The sequence below is a fragment of the Hyaena hyaena genome, unplaced genomic scaffold (assembly GCF_003009895.1).
Source record: "Hyaena hyaena isolate Hyena2069 unplaced genomic scaffold, ASM300989v1 scaffold_427, whole genome shotgun sequence".
Classification (NCBI taxonomy): Eukaryota; Metazoa; Chordata; class Mammalia; order Carnivora; family Hyaenidae; genus Hyaena; species Hyaena hyaena.
Window position 1 is genome coordinate 103,234 of NW_024081064.1, and position 8,165 is coordinate 111,398.

Below are 8,165 nucleotides of genomic sequence, written 5' to 3' on the forward strand. Positions count from 1 at the left end.
TTCCTTAATAAAAGAATCCCTCAGCAACCCTTGAGCAACCAACATTCTTTAGTATTTGTACAATTGACCATATACTCTTTTCATTATTTGTAATTTATTGGAAGTCAGAGCTTCAAATTTCAGTAATACTACCGCATGTTGCATTACTTTCCTTAATAAGTGTATACATTGTCCTCTTTTTTTTCATTCATTGATATATTTTATTTATTTGTGGGTCAATCTTATAATAAAATACAATCTGGGGCACCTGTGTGGCTCATCCGACTTCAGCTCAGGTCATGATCTCATGGTTTGTGGGTTCGAGCCCCACATCAGGCTCTGTGCTGACAGCTCAGAGCCTGGAGCCTGCTTCGGATTCTTTGTCTCCCTTTCTCCCTGCCTCTCTCCAACTCATACTCTGTCTCTATCTCTGTCTCTCTCTCTCTCTCAAAAATAAACATTAAGGGGCGCCTGGGTGGCTCAGTCGGTTAAGCGTCCGACTTTGGCTCAGGTCATGATCTCACGGTTTGTGAGTTCAAGCCCCACATTGGGCTCCGTGCTGACAGCTCAGAGCCTGGAGCCTGCTTCGGATTCTGTGTCAAATTCTGTCTCTGGCCTTCCTCAACTTGTGCTCTCTCTCTGTCTCTCCAAAATAAATAAATGTAAAAAATTTTAATCTAATAGTAATAATAATAAAATACAATCCATCCCCAAGAACCACAAAAGCGCAAGCACAAGGTACCATGTGGTCTTCTCCCGCAGCAAGATATAACTGCACGTCTCTTCGTAATGGACCTCAGAGCTGCATATGGGTTTAATCCAAGCTCCTGTTTCAGATACCCCATGGTGCTCATCACTGGTCCAGGCACGTGTTCCTTCCTTTATATCTTCATTTATTGACTAGTTCATTGATCCATGAAGACAACACTATCATAAAACTCCAGGATAAGATCGTCCCATGAACGGCTCTTTCCCCATAAAGCAAATAGACTAAATCTCCTTTCAGAATGGACCTCAGAGCATACGTGTCATCGGTTCATCCCCATGCTTCCCACCAATTCCGCATTCACCATAGGTCCCTCTGTGGCTTTCTTTTATTTAATTGAGCAGCAGGCAGAAGTTTATTAGAGTAGAAGATCAGAAAGGAAGGATAGCGTTAAAGCACTCTTTCAGAGAGGGGACACTCAAAAGTGAACACCCCTCATTTTCCCATGAAGGTGGTTCAATGAAAAGTGAGGACACCACCATTTATATTCACATGTCAAAACAAAGTGTTCCATTTGCTTATGGGTTGCCATTCAAAACAGTTATCGGCGAGGACTATACCAACATGGAAACGTTGAAGTCCTTTGTGGAGGAAAATGAACTGTAATATTAAATAGTTCTGAAAACGAATGAAATGACCATTTTTTAATCACAATTTTTTAATTGTGCCAAACTAGATTAACCATAGCTTTTGGTTCATAACATATTCCCATCACGGGTCCATATTTGGAGATTTTTATTACTTTTACTGACATTGACTCTTTTACTATACCACTAAACACCCATCAACAAAGCATCCCAATCAAGGGTGGAAATTGTGAGTCTTACTTACATTTGTCTCTGTATTCTCTACACAGAGAGATAACTGCCAATATTTTGTTTCTTAGAAAATGAATACATCTGTTGTCTTATGGTCATTCTGTGAAGGAAAAAGTAGAATTAACCTAGATTTTTAATGCATGTTAATTATGTAGAACTAGAATAAACTTTGGTACTTCTTCATTAGTCTAGCATTTTACTTTCACTTTTAAATAATCTACTAGCCACTGTCGAATATACCACATAGGAATAAGAATATCAAAGACATCTTTATATTTAAATAGTTTTAACAGAACAAAAGATAATTTTAATGGATGCTGACGTTGCAAAGCTGGGCACATTTAAATCTTTATTTTACATTATCTGGGATGACTCATGCATGATCCCAGTTTATATGTTCATTTATTTATTCACATAATCATGTATTTAATTACTTATGGCATAATACACACATTATATAAAGAAAGTCAAATTGGTAATCCAGCTGATAATCCAAAACAGAAATACTATTAAGTGCAATGATATACATGTCCCTTATCAAAGATGGGAGTAGAGGGGCGCCTGGGTGGCTTAGTCGGTTAAGCGTCCGACTTTCGCTTAGGTCATGATCTCGCGGTTCATGGGTTCAAGCCCCGCGTCGGGCTCTGTGCTGACTGCCAGCTCAGAGCCTGGAGCCTGTTTCAGTCTGTGACTCCCTCTCTCTCTGACCCTCCCCTGCTCACGCTGTCTCTCTCTCTCTCCTAGAAATAAATAAAAACATTAAAAAAAAAAATACCAAAAACGCTCTGAAGTTTTTAAGGAAAAAAAAAAAAAAAGATGGGAGTAGAACAGGAATTTTTTCTTTCTATAAACATCAGTAGTGAAAACCCAAATTAATAATTATCCTTGTCTCATAAAACATGCTCCTCACTAATCTGTGCTTTCTCTTTTTTAAAATAATTAAGATAGGATTTTATTCATTTATTCCGTTATAACAACACATCAAAATTTGTGAATGCAAAGACTTCTAAACAAATCCTGAATGATACTAATATCCATCTATATCCTTGGTAGTCACAAAAATAGGTTACAAGATCATTATGAGTTTAGTACGATTTACTGAACACAATCAGATCAATCCTAATGCCTCTCATATGACACATTGTCAACATGTGTCGGTAACTGCTTCTTATTCAATGAGAGACATACTCAATGAATTATCCACTTATGTTAATTTTTACAGTTCCCTAAACAAACAAACAAACAAAACTGAGATACAGCATGAGTAGTGCTTGGAGGGAAATTTAAAACACTGAATGCATACGTTGTAAATAAAGACCTTCATGTCTGTTGATGGAAGAATGGATAAAGAAGTAATGGAGTCTAAGTACAATGGAATATTATTTAGTCTTTAAAAGGGAGATCCTGTCATTTGCAACAAAAATGAGAACCTAAAGACGTTATGTTAAGTGAAACAAGCCAGATAAAGAAAGAAAACTGTCTCATGATTTCACTTATATGTAGAATCTAAAAACGTTGAATTCACAGAAGCAGAAAGCAGACTGGTAATTACCAGGAGTGGGGAGGTGGAGGACATGGAGATGTTGGCCCAGGGTACAAAGATGCTATTATGTAAGATGAGAAAGTTCTAGAGACCTAATGTACTGCATGATAACTATAGTTGACAACACTGTATGGTGTACTGAAATTCTGCTAAGATTTAAGATGAGGTGCTCTTATCATGAAAATAAAAAATAGAAAAAGAATAACTGTGAGGAGATGGATGTGTTAGCTTGATGGTAGTAACTATTTCACTATGTATTTGTATATCAATATCAAAACATCGTATTGTACAACTTAAAAATATTGTTATTTTTTATTTTTTTAAATTTTAGTGAGAGAGCATGCAAGTGGAGGAGAGGGGCAAAGGGAGGGAAGAGAGAGAGAGAGAGAAAGAGAGAGAGAGAGAATCTTAAGCAGGCTATATCAGGAGGAGCCCAATGCAAAGCTCAATCCCAGAATCATGACCTGAGCCAAAATCAAGAGTCAGATGCTCAATCTCCTGAGCTCCCCAGGCGCTCCTCCAATTTTTATTTAAGGAAAAGAAGACTTAAAATCAGCAATTTAAGTTGCTACTTTGAGAAACTAGAAAAAGGACACATAAAATATGAAGTAAGAGAAAACAATAATTAGAGCAGAAATAAATGAGTTTAAAAACAGGAAATTAATAGAGAAAAATCAATGAAACAGAAACTCGTTCTTTGAAGAGAACAATAAAGTCAATAAGTCTCTAGCCACACCCAAAAGAAAGAAAGGAGAAGAGAAGAGAAGAGAAGAGAAGAGAAGAGAAGAGAAGAGAAGAGAAGAGAAGAGTGAGTGTGAGAGAAAGAGAGGGGACACAACGGAGTGGGGGAAAGGCAGTCCTCCCTCCCAGGTGACCAACAAGCACAGGATAGAGAACATGGTGACAACCATCTACTACTTAAAAGGTGTTTGGGGCAGAAATCACTAACTTTTTGTGGGTTTAACTCTAAGTGGTTATTTTAAATGGTGCCTGGGAAAAATAAAGCAAGAATTTAGGGCAAGTATCCTAAACTCAACTTATCTAAACCAAATTCTGAGGCACCTGGGTGGCTCAGTTGGTTAAGCATCCAACTCTTGATTTCAACTCAAGTCATGATCTCATGTTGTGTGTTTGAGCTCTGCATCAGGCTCTGCACTGACCATCCAGAGCCTGCTTGGGATTCTCTCTCTCTCTGCCCCTCCCCCCACTCTCTAAATGCCCAACCTCTATATGTGAGCAGGATTATCATACTGTAAAATGCCTAACAGCAACTCAGAAAAACAAAAGATTTTATTTCCTCAGAATATGTTTTTCTCATCTCATCACATCAATAGATGAGAAAAAGCACTTGACAAAATATAACACCCATTCATGATTTTTAACAAACCTCTCAGTAAACTAAGAATAGAAACTAATTTCCCCAACTTGACAAAGAATATCTGCAAATAAGCTACAGCTAACATACTTAGTGATAAGAAATTAGGTTTCCCACTGAGATCAGAGCAATGCAAATATGTTCCCTCTCAGCACTACTTTTCAACATTGTACTGGAAGTTGTAGCTTGCAATGCAAGCATAAGAATAAAGAAATAAGAAATATACTATATAAGAATAAGAGTAAGAAAAACAAGGCATATTATTAGTGAAGGGAGAAATGAAATTGCGCTTGTTGACAGATGACATGGTCATCAATGTAGAAAATATATACACATAAGTCAATCATTTTCCTATATTCCAGCAACAAACAAGCAGGATTTGAAAGTCAAAATACAATACTATTTACATTGGTACCAATAAAATTAATACGTAGATATAAATCCAGCAAAACATATGAGGAAAACAGCAAAACTCTGATGAAAGTAACCAAAGAGTAACTAAATAAATGGAGAGATATTCCATGTTCATGGATAGGAAGACTCAGTATTATCAAGATGTCAGTTCTTTCCAATGCAATTTATAGATTCAATACAATTCCTATCAAAATCCCAGTAAGTTATTTTGTGGATGTTAACAAATCAATCTTAAAGCTTATATGAAAAGAAAAGAAAAAAAAAAAAAAAAAAAAAAAAAAAAAAAAAAAAAAAAAAAAAAAAAAAAAAAAAAAAAAAAAAAAAAAAAAGACTCAGAATAGCCAACCCAAAACTGAACAAAGTTGGAGGACTGGCATTATCTGACTTCAAAACTTACTATAAAGCTCCAATTACCAAGACAGTGCATGGTATAGGATAGGAGACCCCAGAAGTAGGCCCACATAGTGATAGTCAACTAATCTTTGACAAATGAGCAAATGCAATATAACGACACGAGACAACCTTGTCAACAAATGGTGTCAGAACACCTGGACATTCACATGCAAAGAAAATCGACTCAAAATGAATTATCAACCAACCTGTGAAATCTTAAACAATAAAACTCCTAGAAGTTAACAAGAGAAAAATCTAGAAGACCTTGGGTTTACTGATGACTTTTCACCAAAGATACAATACAGGAAAGAAATAATTGATGAGCCTGACTTCGTTAAAAATAAAAGTTTCTGTTTTGTAAAGAAACTGTCAAGATAACAAAAAACAAATCGCAGGCAGAGAAAAAAGTATTTGCAAAAGGTATCTCTAATAAATTACTTTTATCCAAAACACACAAAGAATCCTTAAAAAAAGAGAGAGAGAGAGAGAGAAACAACCTGGGGTGCCTAGGTGGCTCAGTTGGTTAAGAGCCCAACTTCACCTCAGGTCATGATCTGGCGGTTCATGAGTTTGAGCCCCACATCAGGCTCTGTGCTGACAGCTCAGAGCCTGGAGCGTGCTTCAGATTCTGTGTTTCCATCTCTCTCTGCCCCTCCCCTGCTCACATTCTGCCTCTCTCCCTCTCTCTCGCTCTCTCAAAAATAAATTTTAAAAAACATTAAAATTTTTTCTAAAAAAAAAGAAACAACCTGATTTATAAATGGGTCAAAGAACTTAACACCTAAGTAAAAAAGATACACAGGTGGCAGATCAGCATATGAAAAGATGTTCCACATCACATGTCATCAGGGAAATACAAAGTAAAACAATGAGATACCACTACATACCTATTACAATAAGTGTTTGGCAGTTTATTTCAAAACTAAACATGTTCTTAACACGTGATCCAGCAATCACACTCCTTGGTATCCACCCAAAGGAGTTGAAAACTAATGTCCACACAAACACCTGCACATGAATGTTTATAGCAGCCTTATCTCTAATTGTCCAACCAAGATGGTCTCCAATATGCAAATGGATAAATAAACCGCTAAAATCTTCTAATAGAAGATTATTCAGCGCTAAAAAGAAATGAGAAATGAAAAGACATGCAAGAATCCTTTTTAAATTTGTTTATATATTTTTTTTTTATTTCTGAGAGAGAGAGAGAGACAGCATGAGCCCGGGAGGGTCAGAGAGAGGGGAGATAAAGAATCTGAAACAGGCTCCAGGCTTTGAGCTGGCTGTCAGCACAGAGCCCGACGCGGGGCTTGAACCCATGAACCATGAGATCATGACCTGAGCCGAAGTCGGACGCTTAACCAATTGAGCCCCCCAGGTACCCCTAGACAGAGGAATCTTAAGGGTATATTCTGTGAAAGAAGACAATATGAAAAGGCTACATAGTATTTGAGTCTAATTACAGGACATTCTAGAAAAGGTAAAACCACAGAGACAGTAGAAAGGTCAGAGGTTGTTGGGGGTTAGAGAGGAGAGAGGGATGAAAAGGCAGAGCACAGAGGATTTTTAGTGAAATAGTCTGGGTGATACTGCCATGGTGGATACATGTCATTGCATGGTGGTCCAAAGCCGCTGAATTTACAAGCAAGAGTGAACTCTAATTAGAGTGAACTGTAATGCAAACTATGGGTGATAATGATGCATCAGTGTAGGTTTATCAGTTGTAACAAATGTACCACCCTGGTGGGGGATGTCAATTGACGGTAAGAATGTTATACATGGGAGGGGGTGTGGGGATTATGGGAAATCTCTGTATGTTCCCCCCAATTTGCTTGTGAACCTCAAACAGCTCTAAAAAATAGTCTTTTAAGAAAGGAGGTAACTCGGGTGCACACACACACACACACACACACACACTCACCCACAACTAAAACAAAAATGAAAAATCTGCCAACGTCTGGAGACATTTTTGATTGTCATAACTGGGAGGGAGGGGTTAATGCTGGCATCGAGCTCAGCCCCCACGGTTACTCGACATTCTACTGCGTACAGGGCAGACTTCCCAACAATGAATTATCCAGCCCCAAATGTCAGTAATGAAGGGTTGAGAAAATCCTGCTGTACCCTCTTCAGAATAATTGGTTGAGACATAAATGTATTTATACATTCACTCACAATATCATCAATATCTACAAACATACAAACTGGATTAGAAATCTAAATGGAATTAACAGCTGTTCCTATGCTCATTACTCCCAGATATAACCAACCAGATCCTATTTTCTCATCTTCAGCAAGGAGCCAGCACCTTGAATACAACACAAAACACAACACTGCTTTTCCGGTACTTATCTCTATATGTTCCTGACACACATAGGTATCAGATTTAATCAATTCATGCTGGAACTGAGTGCTTCAGAAAATAAAATTATAAACATAATTATACATTCTCATAATTAAGGCACATGTGGCCCACCTTGTCTCTATTTATAAATTCGTTTATTCATTTATTAATTCACGTCTACCACTATAATGCAGACCTCTGAACCTTCATACTAAGAACAAAACCTGAATGTTACTAAACTCTGCTGTAAGTTGACTTACCGTATAGGCATTAACTAGGTCTCTGACCTCAGAGTTATAGGGTTTAATCAAAATCATTGATTCAGACACCCCAGGATACTCATCATTGGTCCAAACCTGGCATCTTTTCCTTCATTCATTAGTACCTTTGTTTACTGATTCTCTTCTTAAGTCGCCAATAATGATAAAGGCAAGGACATGTATTTTGACTATAATCTCCTACAATCTCTAGGCTCCTTACCCACAAAGGCAAAAACTAAAATTCTTACTATGGTTGAATAACTAAATCAGCTG

General features: G+C 37.3%; 1 non-coding gene and 1 pseudogene across 1 annotated transcript; both read right to left on the reverse strand.

Annotated features, from left to right (window-relative positions):
• Positions 1 to 768: 768 nt before the first annotated feature.
• LOC120245813 lies at positions 769 to 843 on the reverse strand. The gene has a single exon (XR_005531901.1). It is a non-coding gene; the product is annotated as a small nucleolar RNA SNORD113/SNORD114 family (small nucleolar RNA).
• A 7,070-nt stretch (positions 844 to 7,913) lies between these two features.
• Positions 7,914 to 7,985, reverse strand: LOC120245802 (annotated as a pseudogene).
• Between the last annotated feature and the right edge of the window lie 180 nt (positions 7,986 to 8,165).